At 47.4% G+C, this 16,823-nt stretch overlaps 1 protein-coding gene across 50 annotated transcripts in view; it reads left to right on the forward strand.

The window, feature by feature from the left end:
- Window positions 1–16,823, forward strand: part of Apbb2 (amyloid beta precursor protein binding family B member 2) — a 382,955-nt gene that overhangs the window by 346,961 nt on the left and 19,171 nt on the right. The window contains exon 1 of one of the 50 annotated variants that reach the window (XM_087583062.1): window positions 12,033–12,182. The gene's annotated coding sequence lies outside the window, so the exon portion shown is untranslated. 50 annotated transcript variants of the gene reach the window in all.

Consider the following 16,823-nt stretch of genomic DNA (forward strand, 5'->3'; position numbering starts at 1 on the left):
GGGCATTTCTGTGATGACCAGTGCCCCGTGGCTGAGTGTATTCATCTCACATGTGCCCCAGGAAATGTTCATGTACATCTTTTCTAAATTAGAAGTGAAAAATATTGCATTTTGTAATGCAGTATTTGAATTAAGGGCAATACCCTTTGTGTGGAAAAACCTCATTTCCAAATTTTATTTATGTGGCAGAATATTGGTATGATTTTCATGGGTAGAAAATGCCTGAAATTCCCAAAACGTGGAAACGCAGCCAACTTAACACATGCGTGTTCTTGGCATTGAAAAAGTAGTGTTTTTGAAAAAGCAAAACACAGCGGTTTAAATATTGCTTACAACACTTGATTAAATTCTTGAGGAATCTGCGCCTTTTCTAGCAATTACCCGTTTCTCTGTCCCAATATTGTAACCAGGCACGTCTATCGATCCCCTAATGAATGTGAGCTGTGAATCTTCATTACTGCCTTGGGTGGAAGGAGACAGGAGGAGGCAGGGAGACAGCCCATTAGTCTTTCCCCTTCTTTTGATAACTGTGGCTGCAGCCTCCTCTCCTTTGGTGCCTAGAGGGTTAGGGGAGATTCTGCCTGATTTCCTCTAGTTTTCCCAGACTACTGAGCATCTGCCTCTCCTCTAGCCTTGCTCTGACACGAGGGCAGTTTTATAAGTTTCCTAACCTAACATCCAGATCTTTGCTACTTCTGTCTTAGCTATTTGCTTTTGGAAAGGAGTAAATGTCTAGAGGTCTCCCGCAAGAAGTTAGAGGCAGGAGATAGTGTCGAGAAAAGCCACCCTAAGTTTGTATTTATACATTTCTACCTATACTTTTGTAAACTCACCTGCGACTGTGTTCTCACAAATGAGATGGGAATTAAACCGAGCAGAGGAAGAGGTGGTCCATCGAGCCTCGGCCACAGCCTAGAAAAAGAGGTACCATGGTTTTAGCTCAGCAATGGGAATCCCACTTTCTTTTTTTAACAGTGCACACATTATTTTTAGTTCTCGTGGTTTTTAAGCAGTGTGGAGTCACTTATTTATTTATTTAACAAATATTGAACTTCAGAGCACTGAGCCTTAGCCTTGGGGATAGCGTGGTGAGCATGGTGGATGCCTTCTTGTATTATTCTAACTCCCGCTGTGCTGTTATGGGGCCAATTTTAGGCCTTCTGAGATTGGACGTACCTGGAGAGCAGGGTGGATGACCTTGAGCCCTGAGGCTACCCTGTGAGGTTAGCTGAGCCCAGGGCTGTGAGGGAAAACAGATGGAACCCAAGCCAGCTCCGCTCAAAGAATGGGTAGGGAGATAAAAGTTAGGTCCATGGGTCTCTCGGGCTTGAACTTCCCTCTACCAAGCAGATTCCTCTCAGAGTAGCCTAGACTGTGAGCAGAGCTGGGGCTCAACTCTTAAGGGTGTAAGCAGTGGTATGGTTCATTCACTTGTGGCGATTCTAATCTGTTACAAAAACTATCATTCACGCCATCCCTTGCTGTCACCTGAGCAGCTTTTGTCTTGGACAACTCTCAGAAAAATGAATCTCATCCTGCGCTACAAACTAAGCAAACCTTATACCTCCAACAGCCCCCAGCATGCCGAGATGAGTTCCAGGGTGGACACCTCAAATGTATTTATACCCTCAATGTACCAATGTGGGGGTAAGATTAATGCCAGAAAACTTCATATTCATCTGCACTTTCAGTCTTCCACCAATCTCAGCCATGTTATACTAAACAGAAGAATTAATTTCTTCTTTGCTATGTTCCTGTGTTCTTAGACATTGGATCTCATACGCTCCCATGATACTTGTGTCTCATGGGACTTATAATACTTGTGAACTTTTAGAGAGACAAATGGACAAATGTAGACAGAAATTCCTCACTGTTTTAGAGTTTAATTGTATTCCTCTTTAGTTATAAGCCATAGATAGGTTCATCTGTTTAACAGCCAGAGAGAGGCTGCGAGTCAGACACTTCAAGAAGTAGACTTAGGCTCCTTGAAGACAGTCAACAGCATGGCACAGCAGACAGTAGTTACTTCAGTGGGGAGAGCCCACCTAGGAGGTAAGACTTGAGTTGGGCCTCAAGACTGGTATGGCCAGATGACAAAAAGTGAACTAAGGAGACCAGAGTGGTCTGTGTGCAGACAGAAGAGACAGGTGGGGAGGTCAAGCAGGGTCCTTGAACTGTGGTTGTAGATTTGACTTCCGTTTTGTTGGTCACAAGACCTCTACTTCATCCACAAAGATCCTGGAGAGGGCCATTAGGAGAGGCTTCCGGAAGGCGGCCCATCCTGGTCCAGGCGGGATCTCACACGATGGAGGGCATGAGGAGAAAGAAGCAGGATGAGAGGCTGCTGGAGAGACTGAATGGGCAGCCCGACTGTGGAAGAGGCAGGGAGGTGGTGCTCTGGGTTCATTGGATTTTTCTGTTGGGAATACATGTTAATGGAAGTAACGACTGTTCAAGGACAGAGTTATTAAGCAGTGGAGTGACTCACTTTAAATTTATGTTGCATCGAGACCTTGACTTCATCTCGTCGTCTCCTGCAGTGTGGATGAGTATTCCTACCCAGTGGACTCTTACACGTCTGACTATTGTTCCAAGACACTTTTACCCTTCAGTGCGCTTGACTGTCATTCTCTACTTGTAATCAGACTGCAAGCATTTTTTTTTCTCTGCTCGGGATTAAAAATAAAGATTCAAAATAAGGTGGGGCAGAGAGATTTAAATCTACATATAAAATTATTTACCTTCGCTCCCAGTTTTATAAGCAGCCATTGGTGAATTCCCCTTTTCTATATTTTTAGCAACTGATAATTAAAACTTTTCTATAGGTATGTCAAATTGAAAGGCTGGACTCCCCTAGCATCTTCATAGAAAATTCACTAGCGTTTGGGGAGCTAAAAGGACCTATCAGTCTTTGAAGAATAGGGAAACAAAATGCAGAGGCTCTTCAGCTTAGACTGGGGTTGCCTCCCTGTGAACCCATGGTAAATTGAAAATACCGTAAGCAGAAAATGCCTTTTAAGCCCCTACCTGACATTGTTGCCTAGCCAACCAACACTCTGTATAGTTGGTTGTTTGTGGGGGTTTTTTTTGTTGTTTTTTTTTTTTTTTTTGGTCACATGACTGACTGTGAGCCATAGCTTACTGCCCAGCACCACAAGAGACCATTGTACCAAATATTTCGAGCCTGAAAAAAGATCAAAATTCAAAGTACAGTTTTGGATGCGTCTCGCTTTCCCTCCTTCAGAAAGCTGTAAAAATGGTCAAGTTGAGTCACTCTAAGTTTGCACTTAGTTTCCGGAGAAATTCTCTATTAATCTCCTTTTTCACTGTAGAATTATGAACCTGAACACTGAGGGCAACTGTGACGGGAAACGTGGATTTTGAAAATCATTTTCGTTTTGCAAAACTGTGTAGATACAAAATGTCTGCGGTCAGTATCCTACCGGCTGGGAAGGCACTGGAGTGAGGGGCGCCAGGCTTTCTGATCTGGAAGCCTGGACTGGTTACCCTACAACTTGTAAGCTTGTGGGGTGGGGGGGAAATGAATAAATTATGACGGTTTAAATAATTATGATAGAAGGAGAGCAGAAAGCAGCTGCCGAAAGCATGGCTGTCAACTGGGGCCAGGTTGGCCTGATTCTGTCATGTCAGAGCACGCAGTTATTCCTGCACATGCTGCTTTCCAGGGTCAGGTATGATCTCGCCCTCGTCCCTTCCCCTTTGAAAGTCTCTTAAGTGTAACAGCCTGCTAGTGACATTTTTAAAAAAAAAAGTGACTGAATTAAAGGTCCACAAGGATGCTATCTTTCAGGGAGGGCCTGTAGGAATTCCATTAGTGTGTGTGTGTGTGTGTAAGAGAGAGACAGACCAGGCAGACAGACAGACAAGCGGAGATTGAGCCCAGGGCTTTGCGTCTATCACTGAGCTGTATCCACAGCTGGATTTTTACAGTCTGGAGGGCTTACAGATCAGAGAATCCTCTGTCTCTACGTTTGGTTGTTAATGGTAGTCACACTCTGAGGTTATCCACCAAGGTTCATGTGCTGGAAACATAGTCCTCGCTTGGCTGATATTAAGATAATGTCCCTTTAATACCTACGTCCTAGTGCAAAGAAATTAGGCCGTGGGGCAGCATCCTGTGCGTTATTAATGCAGGAAGTCCCATGAGAGTTGAGTTTTAGTGGTGAACCTGAATCTCCCCGATCTCCCCAGCTTCCTGTTTGGCCTGTGGCGCTTCCACATGATGTCGTCACCACATACGGTGTAGCTGAAAACCAGAGCTGAGCTGCTGGCACACTCTGGGACCTCCAGTAACTTAAATAAACTTCTCTTCTGTATACAGTACCCAGTCTCTGATATTTTTTAGCAGCTCAAAATGAACCAGCGCATGGACGGAATAGTCTCCAGCCAGTGCTGGAGTCTGTCACCTATCTATAATAAGAATCATTCTAGTGCCTCACCCTGCCACCAGGCCCCACGCTTGGTCTGATGATACAGTCCTGATTTTTCTCTTCCCTTGGTGGTGCTAGGATCAGATGCCATCTTGAAGGAAGCATTAATTTCTTTAGCAGGCAGCTGTGTTTCTTTTTCACACTGGGTGCTCTAGAAACCGTTCAGCACACACTTGCCTACCTCATGCATGGCACTGCTGAATCAGATCCTCTAGAGCAGGCTCAGAGGCTCGTCCTGTGAAGACCAAGCAGTCATCGTTTAGTCTTTGCTGCATTGTGGCCTCTAAGTGAACTGCTTTGCCTATAGCAGCCTTCGCCTATGCCCAAGAGGATTGGTGTCACCGTGTTCTGTACATTCAGATACACTTGTGGCTGATCATACTTTGCTAAGTCCTGATCTAAGAACACATGAGTAAAAAAAATAACCCACAGTGACAGCTGAAATGAACATTGATTTTTTTTTCTTGGTCCTGTGGAAGTCAGAAGGCCCAGTTACCTTTATCCAGCTCTGATGAACAGCCTCCAAAAAGAATTTCTGCAAGTCAGGCTGTTTAATCTCACACTCGTAACATGATGTGTCTGTGTGAATTACCAAATATCAACAAATATAGATAATAACAGAAAGGTAGACTCAAGCAGTAAAACTGGAGTAATGGGTCAGCAGCGTTGCCATTTTTATTTTCTTAAGAGATACTGATTGATTGACTGACTGACTGACTGACTGACTGACTGACTGACTTTGTTTGAGGACAGGTCAGGTGATGCAGGTCTGTGATCCCAGCTGTTGGGAAGGCTGAGAAAGGAAGATCCAAAGGTCAAGGCCAGCCTTGAGCAAATTAGCAAGCGCCCGACTCAAAATAAAAGCTGGGCTAGAGAGGTAGCTTGAGAGTAAGGCCCTTTTCTAGCACCAAACCTCAAGTGCAACCATCCAAAAAGTGTGTGTGTGTGTGTGTGTATGTATGCACATAATATAAACAATGAACAAGTGTGTGCACATACAAGTGCATGAGTGCATGAGCACGTGCACACATGCACACACAGCTTAAAAATAATGAGAAAGCTTACTCTATAGGAAGAGTGTAAACACGCCACTGTCAGGGTAACTTGCTGTGGTACTCTGCCCCTCAGGGCACAGACGATGCTCTCAGGATCTCCCACAGCTTTCTACCCATCCTCTCCTCCAGCACACATGTTATCTCTGCTCTTTTCCCTGAGTAACAAGCTAAAGTTTATTTCTCAGAGTACAAACATAAAGAAAATTCTCTGTGGAGCCGATAAATCCTGATAGAAATCTATATACGGGGGAAATTTATGTATTGATTTGTAGGAGCAGAGGAACCGTTTTTCGTTTAGACAAATGTCCCAAAGAAGGAACCTAGTTAGGGACCCTAGAAAAATCATTGTCACTGTTGCTGGAGATGTACAGGGTACAGATGTACTTTGCTTTCAAATAGTCACGAGAGAGCAATGAACTTCCGAGGGCTCTCCTGCCCATTGCAGAGAAGTGGATGTCTTACAACATGACTTCAGACGGCACAAAAATACGGTATTAGCTGAAGTCATCTTTAAAGGACCATCCGTGAATTAGAATCAGAGGAAGAGACATCCAGCCAGGCAGGTAGGCAGAGTTCCCTGAGGTTCTCACCAGTACGCCTAAGGCTGACCAGGGAGCGGCTCACGCAGGTTCAAGCTGTTCGCTCCTTCCAGAGGGCTTGTTGATTGCTTGCCCCATGCCAGCCAATGGTGGGTAATGGAGGTGAAAGGCCCCTGCTCACAGGACTTGACGCTTTAGTCAGGGAGAGGGCGAACCTACGAGTATATAATCGGCCATAAATATGGCTCAAGTTATCTGTGACTGGGGACCCTGGAGCCTGTTAGGGACGATGGTGCGAACATGGGGTGATGGGCAATAGACAAAAAGGTCCAACGCAAGAAGAGACTGGTATGTCTGGGGGCCCGGGGTGGGGTTGGGAAGGCAGGGAATCTGGGGGTGTCTGTAGGCAGGACAGTAATGGGAGAAGACGAAGAACACATCAGGTAATTACCGTTGTTGGCCCCAGCAGTGAAGAACCATAGTCTGGTGAGGACAGGGAAAGACAGAGACATGGAGAGTGAGAGAAAGAAAAGGGAGGAAGGGAGAGAGCAGCTCCAAGAACCAAAGCCACATCTCCTGCAGGAGAGAGATCCCTAAGCACAGTCAGCTGACTAGAGCCATGCTCCGGCATCAGGTTGGGTAGACGACCGCCTGCTAGTTGTGGGGTTGGAGCAAGTTAGTGTAAGTTCCCTGGACCTTGGATTCCCTTTTATAAAACATGCCCCGTGACCAGAGACGACCTGCGCTTATTTCAACAGCAGTGACTACTCTTTCTAGTGTTGTATTTCTTTAGACACTAAATGTATAGATTTGAATGTATAGATTATCAAGAAAACTTACATCGAAGTGAGAGATGATTTAAAAAAACAAAATATTTGATGTGTTATTCACACTAGTATTCCTCCCATCCGCCCAAAGAAGTGGGGTCTAGCTATGCAATGCTTGCCCCGAGTTACCTTGGAAACCCAGAAAGCAATCGAAGGTACAGTCTACCCAAAAGAGACTCTTTAGATAGCCATGTATACAGAAGAAGGGAATTTACCTACAGACACAGCATGGCTTTACTTTGGGGTTTTCAGTTTCGTTTTCTGTGCGTGCTAAGTACCACCGAGCCACGTGCCTGCACATCCTCTCTTCCTTTTTTCTACAAGTCTTACCCAGTCCTTGCCAGTTTAATGCTGCAGGCATTTCTTACACAGCTTAGAGAGCTGTCTTCTCCCTCTTCTATATCAAAGTCTTCAGCAAACAGCATACACTCTTCTACCCTGTCAGGTAGAAGCCTTCTGGGTGGCATGTGCCTTCCATTTTACCGCCTCTGCTTTCAAAAAGAAAGCCGTGCCATCACCGTTCATGTATGACATATTTTATTTAATGAGCTCAAACTTTTCCCTCAAAACCGGGACATGACGTGAGTTATCCCCCATTTGAAAACTAAGTGTTTATTTCCTCTCGGTCAGAGAGGTGGGTTTGTGTTTCCCTTTTGATCTGTAATACTGTACAAAGAGAGGCTGGAACTCTGCAATTCTTCTTCACAAGATGGACTTGGGAGGGAGGGAAAAAAACAAAACAAGACACCATTTCTTGGTTGCTTTTAAATATACCTTCCCCCTCACCAGTGAGCTGCCCGTTTAATTATTGTGTCTCCCGAGAATCATGAGAAATCCTCTGTTGAGAAAAATGTGTTCCAAATTTCAATCTTTATCCCACTGTAAATCTTCAGGCACACTTACTCTCTCTGGCCCCAGTCAATGGTGGCCACTGGGGCCAGGGCTGGGGGAAGGAGCCTGCCCTGGAAAGGGCAGCGTCCCTGGTTCAAGGCATCATGAAGTTTGGTCATCTTCAGCTGTAGGAAAGAAAGCCTGTTCCTGAGCCAGAAACCAGATGGGTAATTTGCATAAACTTGTTATTCGATTCAGTTCTGAGGTCTTTCACCCGCAAGGTGGAGAAGAGTCCACAGGGGTGTGCCGGGCTATTCCAGTTACATCCGGCTACAGAACATAAAACTGTGCTGATGCAGGCCCTCCTTGTGGACTCTCACTTGAGGTCACAAAATTGGTGGTGATTCAGAACAAATTATTGGGGGGGCAGACCCACCTTTCTTGCCCCCCCCATACATTCACATCCAATTCACACCACCACCCATGATAGCTCAGGAATCCGTGGATGACCCAGACATAGCTCCCCCACCTTTAAAGATGTAAAGTGTCTCACTGGTTCGCCCACATTACAGATCAAGTTAGAGAACAAAGAAGCCAAGAACCCCAACAAAGGGTAAACAGATAATAGAACCCAGTTAACTAAGGACGGGAAGCTAGGCAGGAAACCGAAAAAACAGGTGGAAGACGTATATCACCCCCGCTCACTGCCACATGAGAAATGGTGACTCCGCATCCACAAGTGATTCCAGAGACTCACAGTGACGAAGAGAAGTGTTAAGAAGCTATACTTTCCACCATAGTGCACAAGCAGGGACCTTGGTTGCCCTGTGAGCCCCAGGGTGTGAGAAATGGGTGTTGTGATTTTGCATGAGTAGGAAGTCGCTTGGCCAAGGCACAAATGAGGACATTGTCTTTCAAAGAACCATGCCATACTGTGTCTCTGGGATGCTGTTCCTGCTGCTGTTTTTCAGCAATGCCCAGTTGCACAGGACAAAGTAGCTCTGTTGTCTGAGGCTCGTGTTAAGGAAAACATTGCTCATTTTTCCTGCACTTGTTTTTCCAAGGAGCTGCGGCAAGCGCATGCAGATCAGGCAGCCCTGGTGTACTACTTCAGTGGAACTAATCTTGGGACTTGATTCTTCCCAGTGGCTTCACATACACTGAGAAGGGAGTAGGCTTGCAGCTGACTAAATTTAGCCTGCTCCACTCTCAGAATGGCTCATCTTGTATGAAGCCCAGCTCCGGGCCCATTGGATTTTGGTTGTTGATGTTTCAAATCCAGCCGTACCGAGTGATGGAGCAGCTGCCATTGTCAGTGACTCGTTGGGGTTTTCCAGTGACATTTCAGAACTCCCCTGCAATCTCCCTTTATGGCTAGTTTTTACTTCAACACTTAAACAGTATCTTCTACGCCCCAAAGAATTAACTCCGTTTAGATGTTTCCCAGTCCTTCCTGCAGGGGGAAACACAGCCGCTGCGTGACAGGGTTCTTTGCTCAAATGAGCCCTTTGCAGTGGGTCTGATTTTAAATAGCCAAAGCTATATGCAAAAGGAAACATCCTGTTCTCGGTCTTTAGATTTCCCACTGTTGGGCAAAGTTGTCATACGCTAGACAGAGGCATTCGCGAAGAGTAAGAAATTAAAAGCTCCTGCTGTAACCCAAAATGGAATCAAAGAGACATCACTTGCATATTCTTCCTAAAGGAATTTTTTTTTAATTATTCCAAGAGCTGATCGTGTCTGAGGTAGGAAACCTGAGATTCCATAGGGTCACTGACTTACAAAATGTTACTTCTAAAGCTTGCCTTTGATAGCAGGGTGGGGAGAGTGCAGAAGAATGTCCAGTGAGTCTAAGAAACATTCTCTTTCTGGGTGAATGTCTTCCCATGTGGGACAGCCACCCTCAGAAGCCACGTATAGATATGAGGGCAATATGGCTGAGACATCTGTCATCTCACTGATTGCCGTGGTTGAGTCAGCTGATCTGACTCGCTAGATAAATGTCCTCCCACTCCCTTTCTGTCCCACATGTGCCCTTCCAAAGCTGCATGCTCCATTGAAAATGACCTTCTCCCATAGAGGAAGACCATCCTCCAGTCAAGAGTATAACTGCAGTCCCCAGCTAGAACCTCCGAATAGGCCCTCAAGGCCAAATGCTGCCCCGCCAGCCTAGCTGAGGCAGGAACCATTACATGGCTTTGTGCTTACAGCTCCCAAAATGCAGGCCTCTTCGTTAAGTGTCATCTCATTTAATCTCATTTCTCGTGGATGCCCTGAGCTAGGTCCCCTCTTCACTGATGGGTGACTAGGTCAGGAGTCTGTCATCCAATGCTGCGAGCCTGGCACAGGGGAGAGTCTGATACATTGACAATGAGAAGGTAAGTTCTGGAGGATCCTGGATCCTGTCTACCTCCTAAGCCTAAAGAGTCTCTCCTGGAAACTCGTGTTCCCTGATCCTCCAAGAACCCAGGCTCCTTGTCGAACCCTTTGGCTCTGCCTTAAGCAAACTTGTTCATCTCTATGGGTTCATCATCCGAGAGACAGAACCAAGGCAGACTTGCAGTCACAATCTTCACCATGGACCTGGCCAAGTTCCTCAAACTCTGTTTTCTCCTATGTCCGTGAACACCATACTAATGACTTTGTCAGGTTGCTGTAGGGCCCGCAGGGACCATATGACCCCAGAGCTCAACGGATAGGGTGTGCTGTTGTAATCATAAACATCAGAAGTGTCACCTGGGCTGGTGCTTGGCCCAGGTGATCTCAGCGATTTTCCCTGTATGTGGAGGTAGATATGCACAATTCATTTGTGCCTGTTGTATAATACTCATACAGATGCCCTCTATAATCTTCTTAGGCTGACAATTTGGTGCTGCGCTGTGTTATTTCAGCCTGTTTGATTCGTTTTATTTTGTTTTGTTTTTGCTTGGTTTAGTTTGGTTTGATTTGTTAAGACATGTTTTCTCTGTGTAGCCTTGGCTGTCCTGGAACTCACTCTGTAGACCAGGTTGGTCTCAGACTCAAGATCCACCTGCTGCTTTCTCCCAAGTCCTGGGATCAAAGGCACACTCCACTACCACCTGGCCTATTGCAGCCTTTTACCATGCAAATTCTTTTTTTTTTAAGATTTATTTATTTATTTTGTGTATGAGCACACTGTAGCTGTCTTCAGACAGAAGGGGACATCAGATCCCATTACGGATGGTTGTGAGCCACCATGTAGTTGCTGGGATTTGAACTCAGGACCTCTGGAAGAGCAGTCAGTGCTCTTAGCCACTGAGCCATCTCTCCAGCCCACCATGCAAATTCTTAAATGCACTCTAAGCTTTCTCTTGGCTTGGCATTTGGGACATTGTAGCTTCCTCTTATGTGGGCACACACTCCCGCACCCTTGTGGGAGTATGGCACAAATACTGTTCTGAGGTGTAGTGTAATGCTCCCTCCATCCTTCTAGCTCACCATCTGGTGATATACTTGATTACGTATTAACTGTTACCTTCAGCTGGCCTAGGTGACACAGCTGCAGGACCCCTGTGCAGGAGACAGCAGGTCCCGTGAACCCGAGTCTCTTCTCATGACTTAGCTGTCTGGCGCTCTGCCTCCCCGGACTGTTTGCTGTACAGAGTACCTGTGCCACTCAGAGGACGCTGCTTCTGGGCCCTTTTGTAATGCCTCAGACAGAACAGAAAGGGATAGAGGGCCCAGCGACATCTCTAGGGTCGCCTGGCAACTCTGGGTAGCTCTGCGCATGAAAACCCTAAACTTGCTGTTGCCCCACCCCCACTCCCAATCCCCATATGCTCCCAGCTCGAACTCCTTCCTTCCTTCCCTGCACTTCTCTACCCAGACCTGTTCTTGGCACTGTGCTGTACCTGCACCTTTTCATCTTCTACCTCTTTCTTTCCCACTTCTGTCCTACATCCTTCCCCATTGCCCACTAAGGGTGTTGTTAAAGCCCCTGGGTACCAGCTGCAGCTCTAATAGAATGTCCAGGGGCCATGAAGCAGGTAAGGCTGTGTCTGCTTCATTGCTTCTGTATGGTGGTGCTGGTTGTTCTTGTTGTTGGTGGTGGTGGTGGTAGTGTGTGTGTGTGTGTGTGTGTGTGTGTGTGTGTGTGTAGGGGTGTGTGTGTGCGTGTGAAGCTGGGGCTAGAGACTGAAAAGTTCCCTGTCAGTGTTTCCTGCAAACAGTCTCCTGTACTTGACTGTGATATTTTAGGCTTGGTTACCTCCCCCGGCTGATCTGTTGCCTCTGCAAATTCAGCTGGCAACTCTTGGCTCCATCGTAATGTGGCTCGAAATACACTCTTCTGGGTGATAGGGTTCGGCTAAAATAAGCACAGAAAGGCTATTAATGGCTGCAAAGTTGGGAACTCCGATGGGATGTCGGTGCTGAGAGCTGTGTTGTAGACTGGATACAGTCCGGACGCTAACCCGCTGTTTCTGCTCTTCCCTCATGCCTTCCGGGATTCAGAGAGAGGTAACCAGCGATTGTTCACTTCTCCCCTTCCCTGGCATCTCGTGCATCTAGCAGAACTCACCGCTTCTTCCATTCCATCCCCCGCTCACCGCCTTCTCTGCCTCCGAGGGCAGACCTTTGCTTTGTGTAGCCTCCCATCATCATCATTTGTACCCGGGCCCTAACCTACCTCTGTGTTTGGTTCTGTTGGGGGAAGGAAGGTAGTGGACTGAGTGACTAAGAGTAACGGCCACCCTACAGACCTCAGGTCTCTCTCACTAATGGCTGAACATATGACTCAGCACGCCGGGGAGGAAACGTGACCGATATGTCCCATGTCACATCGAACCTGTGATACATTGAGGAGGGACAATGTGGAACTTGGTGGTGTTCTCTTAAGTTTCCTATCTGTCTAGCCAGAATACAGTTAATTTCAGTATCAGTCATTAGCACAGCACAGCCAGGGAGCCCTCCTGCCCTTCTGGAAGGGTGTTCTCCATGGAGAGGCTATACCCATGAAATTCATGGTGTTTATACAGCTTTAAATGCCCTGAATGTCAGCCTCCAGATTGATGGTTGATAGAATATATATATTTTTTTCTCCATGAGGGGTGGGGAGGGGGAGAGAGAGAGAGAGAGAGAGAGAGAGAGAGAGAGAGAGAGAGAGAGAGAGAGAGAGAAGTGCCAGCCATAGTGAGGAGACAGACCCAGGTATGAGCTCCTCTTTGCTTTGGGCTCCCTCCTAGCTCCACTCCCTATTGTAGTGACCATTTTTGTGTCTCGCCCTGTGGTTGGGCAAGTGAGACAGACAGCATGGACCGAGCGAGTCATACTTAGGGGTTGGGACTAACAGAAGACATGACTAAGAGAAGCTCTCCTTTGGGGGACCTCCTGGACCTGAGCATGGGGACAGAGCTTTCTTGCCTCCATGTACCACAACTCCTACAGGAATCCACAGTGGGGAGGTGTCCAGACATTAGCCAGCTCTTGCCTTCCTCCTTCCCTCTGTGTCTAGGTCTCCTTACTAGGAGACAGCTGTGACCGCCGTCCTGAATTCAGTGAGAGTGCACACTAGAGAACGCTCTGCCTTCTGTTCAAGCCCCCTCACTCCTGGCAGACGGTAGAACTCTTTACGCAGTCCATATCTCAAGAATGTTCCTGGAGAGGCCCTGGCTGTACAGAATGTGTCCACCCCAGGTGGCGGTTCTGGGCTGCTCCTTTCAGAACTCAGCATCTTCCTAGATGAAGCAGAAGGGGAGAGAAATTTGCCAGGTTGGAACCCAAGCTTGTTGAGATTCCAGGTACCCATGCCCGGTGTGGCTAATGTTGGGTACGGTGAAACAGAGAAATACCCCTCAAGGCAGGCATCAGGCAGGTTCTCTTACGTTTCTCAGTCTCCTGTACCCCAGTCTAATCTGAAAATAAGGGCAGTCAATCTTGGAAACTGGATTCATTTGTCTCCTCCGCCCTGGAGGTGTTCGTGGCCACATTTTGATTCTTGTCAGCACTCTATCTGTGTTTTGGTATGGGTCCACTTTCCAAATTCAAAAACCCCTTGCTCATCTCCTATGCAGAGCAAAGGGGAGAGAAAGCTTCCTCCAGAGGTGCTAGAAGTAGTTAGCCAGAGTCCCCATGCCTGTCTCCTCCTGATAGTGGCTTCACCTCGCCATCTGCCAGGAACCACACTGCTGGCTCGTAGCTTCCACAAAAAGGCGGGCTGGGAGGAAGGGTAACTGCACATGGCTTAGGAAGTTTCACAGACAGTCAATGCAGGATTGAGTAAAACATCTGTCTTAGTTAGGGTCTCCATTGCTGAGAAGAGACACCATGACCAAGGCAACTTTTATAAGGACAACTTAATCCCAACAGGCTTACAGTGCAGAGGGTCAGTCCATTGTCATCATGGCAGGAAGCATGGCAGCATTCAGGCAGATGTGGGGCTGGAAAAGGAGTCTACATGGCTTCTGTTTTCCCTTCTTCTAGATATCTGCCATGATCCTCAGGCAGCTAGGGGGAGGGCCTTGAAGCCCACCCTTATAGTGACACACTTCCTCTCACAAGGCCACATGTATTCCAGCCAGGCCACTCCCCCTAGTAGTGCCACTCCCTGAGCCAAGCATATTTAAACCACCACACCGTCCTTCAAGGAAGGAGGCTGTGTCCCAGAGCAGGCTTTTCTTTACATTCTCCTCATTTATAGTGCTAACCCCCACTTAGCAAACGTCAGCCAAGGACCAGCCTGCACAAAGTCTCTGCGTAAAAGCATACATCCCACCTGAACAGATATGAGTCACTAGATGAAAGATGTCATCTGGGCTGTGGAGGTAAGATATGCCTGCAGGGGAGGTTCCGTGGGGCAGTAAATGGGAAACGAGTCTAATGGGAAAGAGGAGGAGAAAGCCACAGGGCATTACGTGGACATCTGTGTGGCTGACAAGGTTATCATGTTCTGGGTCTCCCCAGAAGGTAAAGCTAGTTCAACCAGCAAAAAGTGCAAGGAAGAAGGTTCCAGTTTCTCATAAAGAGAAACAAACTGTATGTATGTGTGTACGTATGTATGTATGTGTGTGTGTATATGTGCATATATACCTATATATACATATTGCACATATATACACGTATACATGTACACACAGACACACACACACGCGCGCGCGCACACACACGCACACGCACACACACACACACACACACACACACACACACACACACACACTCTCACTTGTTTTCACTCAGTCACCGGAAGCCTTACAGCAAGGCAGACTACTTCCATAAGGAAGTGAGACTTCTATCTGGTATCACTTGTCAGAGTCACTGCAGCAGGGGCAGTTAATGTATGCAGCAGCTAAGAGGCCCTTAGACACCTCAGTTCATTTGGCAGAGAGAGAAAATACATAAGTAAATTCCACACCCCCTAAGAGGGCTGCCGGAGAGATTGACAGAGTTAGCTAGGAGGCTGTTTTTAATAGCAGCCCTTTGAATAAAGAATTGTTTATCCGCTCATTCCACAAAGACCGAGCAAGCCCCCGTAGGGTGACCGAGATGCCGTAGAGCGGAGAATAATGAAAGCAATGTCTGGTTCTTCGCTTTGCCATTAAGAAATTTGAGGCTGTCAAAGATGTCTTAGCGCTGACATTTTTCTCTCTGGCAGAACCTGAGGCTGGTCCTCTGGGGGAATAATTACCGGGGAGAGCAGCAAAAGGACAAGAAGAAAGGATTTGGAAGCACAGGGGTTCAGTAATCAAACTGCTCGAGGGACTTGAGTCCTGTCAGTGGCGTCTGCCCGGGGTTTAAGGAGGAGACATGAGGTTGTGGCTGCAAGCCTCCCACTCCCTGCTTTGTAGAACAGAACCCCACAGCTCCCACAGTGGCAAGAAACAAATGGGGTGGGATTCCGAGCAAAATGGCCTGGCCCACAGCTGCTTTGACAGACAGGCCCTGGTCCAGCCTTACACAGGGTGTGAGCTGGAGCGAAGGGTTCCTGTCATCAAGCAGACCATCTTGGACAGTTAGATATCTAGAAGAATGTGTGGGAAAACAGAAGCCATGTCATGACTGGGGTCTGGGAACCATTTAGACTAGTGGTGTAGTTTTATATGAGCCCCTGGAAGATGCTCTGCTGTATGAGACACCCAGCCACCAGGGAGCAGTAGAGAGCCTGCCTCTAGAGAGAACCACTACTATGGAAGCTAATAGACCCTTTAGTGGCTCTTGAAATGTCCCTACTGCAGACCAGCCAGCTACCGATCCCAGTGTCTGAGCCATAGGGACCCCGTATGTGCTCCATGACACCCCTATGTCATAGACCAGCCGCATAGCCACACAGTATCCATGCTGGTGCCAGCCAACTGGGATGTGAGACGTGATAGGCACATGGCTCCTAGTGATCTGAGTTCATGGTCCTGGCGCTGGAATGGTCATTTACCCAACTTCCAGGAGTCCTGTGTCCACCTTCTCCTTAGAGGATTCTGCACTGAGCCTTCCTCAAACCTCACACCTTGTTTTGCTTCTGCATTCTCTGCACTTGTCTGCTCTGCTGACTTCACTGCCTCTCCAGCCTATGCTCCTCCCAGACCTCAAAGACCAAGTCTCTGTGCTGGTGGGCCTCCCCACTGTTGCCCTTAAAGCACCTCAAACTCAGCGTCCACCATCAGAACAAACTTTCAGAAGCATGTGACACGCATGTCTGGACACATGTAAGGATGCTCAGATTAAAAGCTGGGTTCCCCGTAGGAGAATATGCTGTAGAGATGGATCATGGAGTCCTGGGACAGGATTCTTAAAGCCACAGCACCACTACAGCCCCTGTGTGGGCAGTGGATTACCAGGGGCTCTTCAGGCACCCGGGTGCCCAGCTCCCTCCTGTCTTTGACTGTAGTCATTCGAGCTTCATTTGAGCCTTTTTCGCCTTTTTCACCCTGGAGAGGATGTAAGGGCACCGCTCGCATGTCTCTGACCAGCGTGTGAGATTTGCCACTGGGCTTCCTGGCTGGCACCTTGTGGGTCTGTATTGGCATCGTTGATGCACCATGGCAGCTGCACAGAAGGAAACTGGGGAAGTGAATTGACTATTTCCAAAAAATATAAATTATGAAAGTCATACTACAGCTTGGGGAAAGTCACAGGGCAGCTGCATAGTTTTCTGTCGCTACTGTTAACAAA

This window comes from Rattus norvegicus, chromosome 14 (assembly GCF_021556685.1).
Source record: "Rattus norvegicus strain SHRSP/BbbUtx chromosome 14, alternate assembly SHRSP_T2T, whole genome shotgun sequence".
NCBI lineage: Eukaryota > Metazoa > Chordata > Mammalia > Rodentia > Muridae > Rattus > Rattus norvegicus.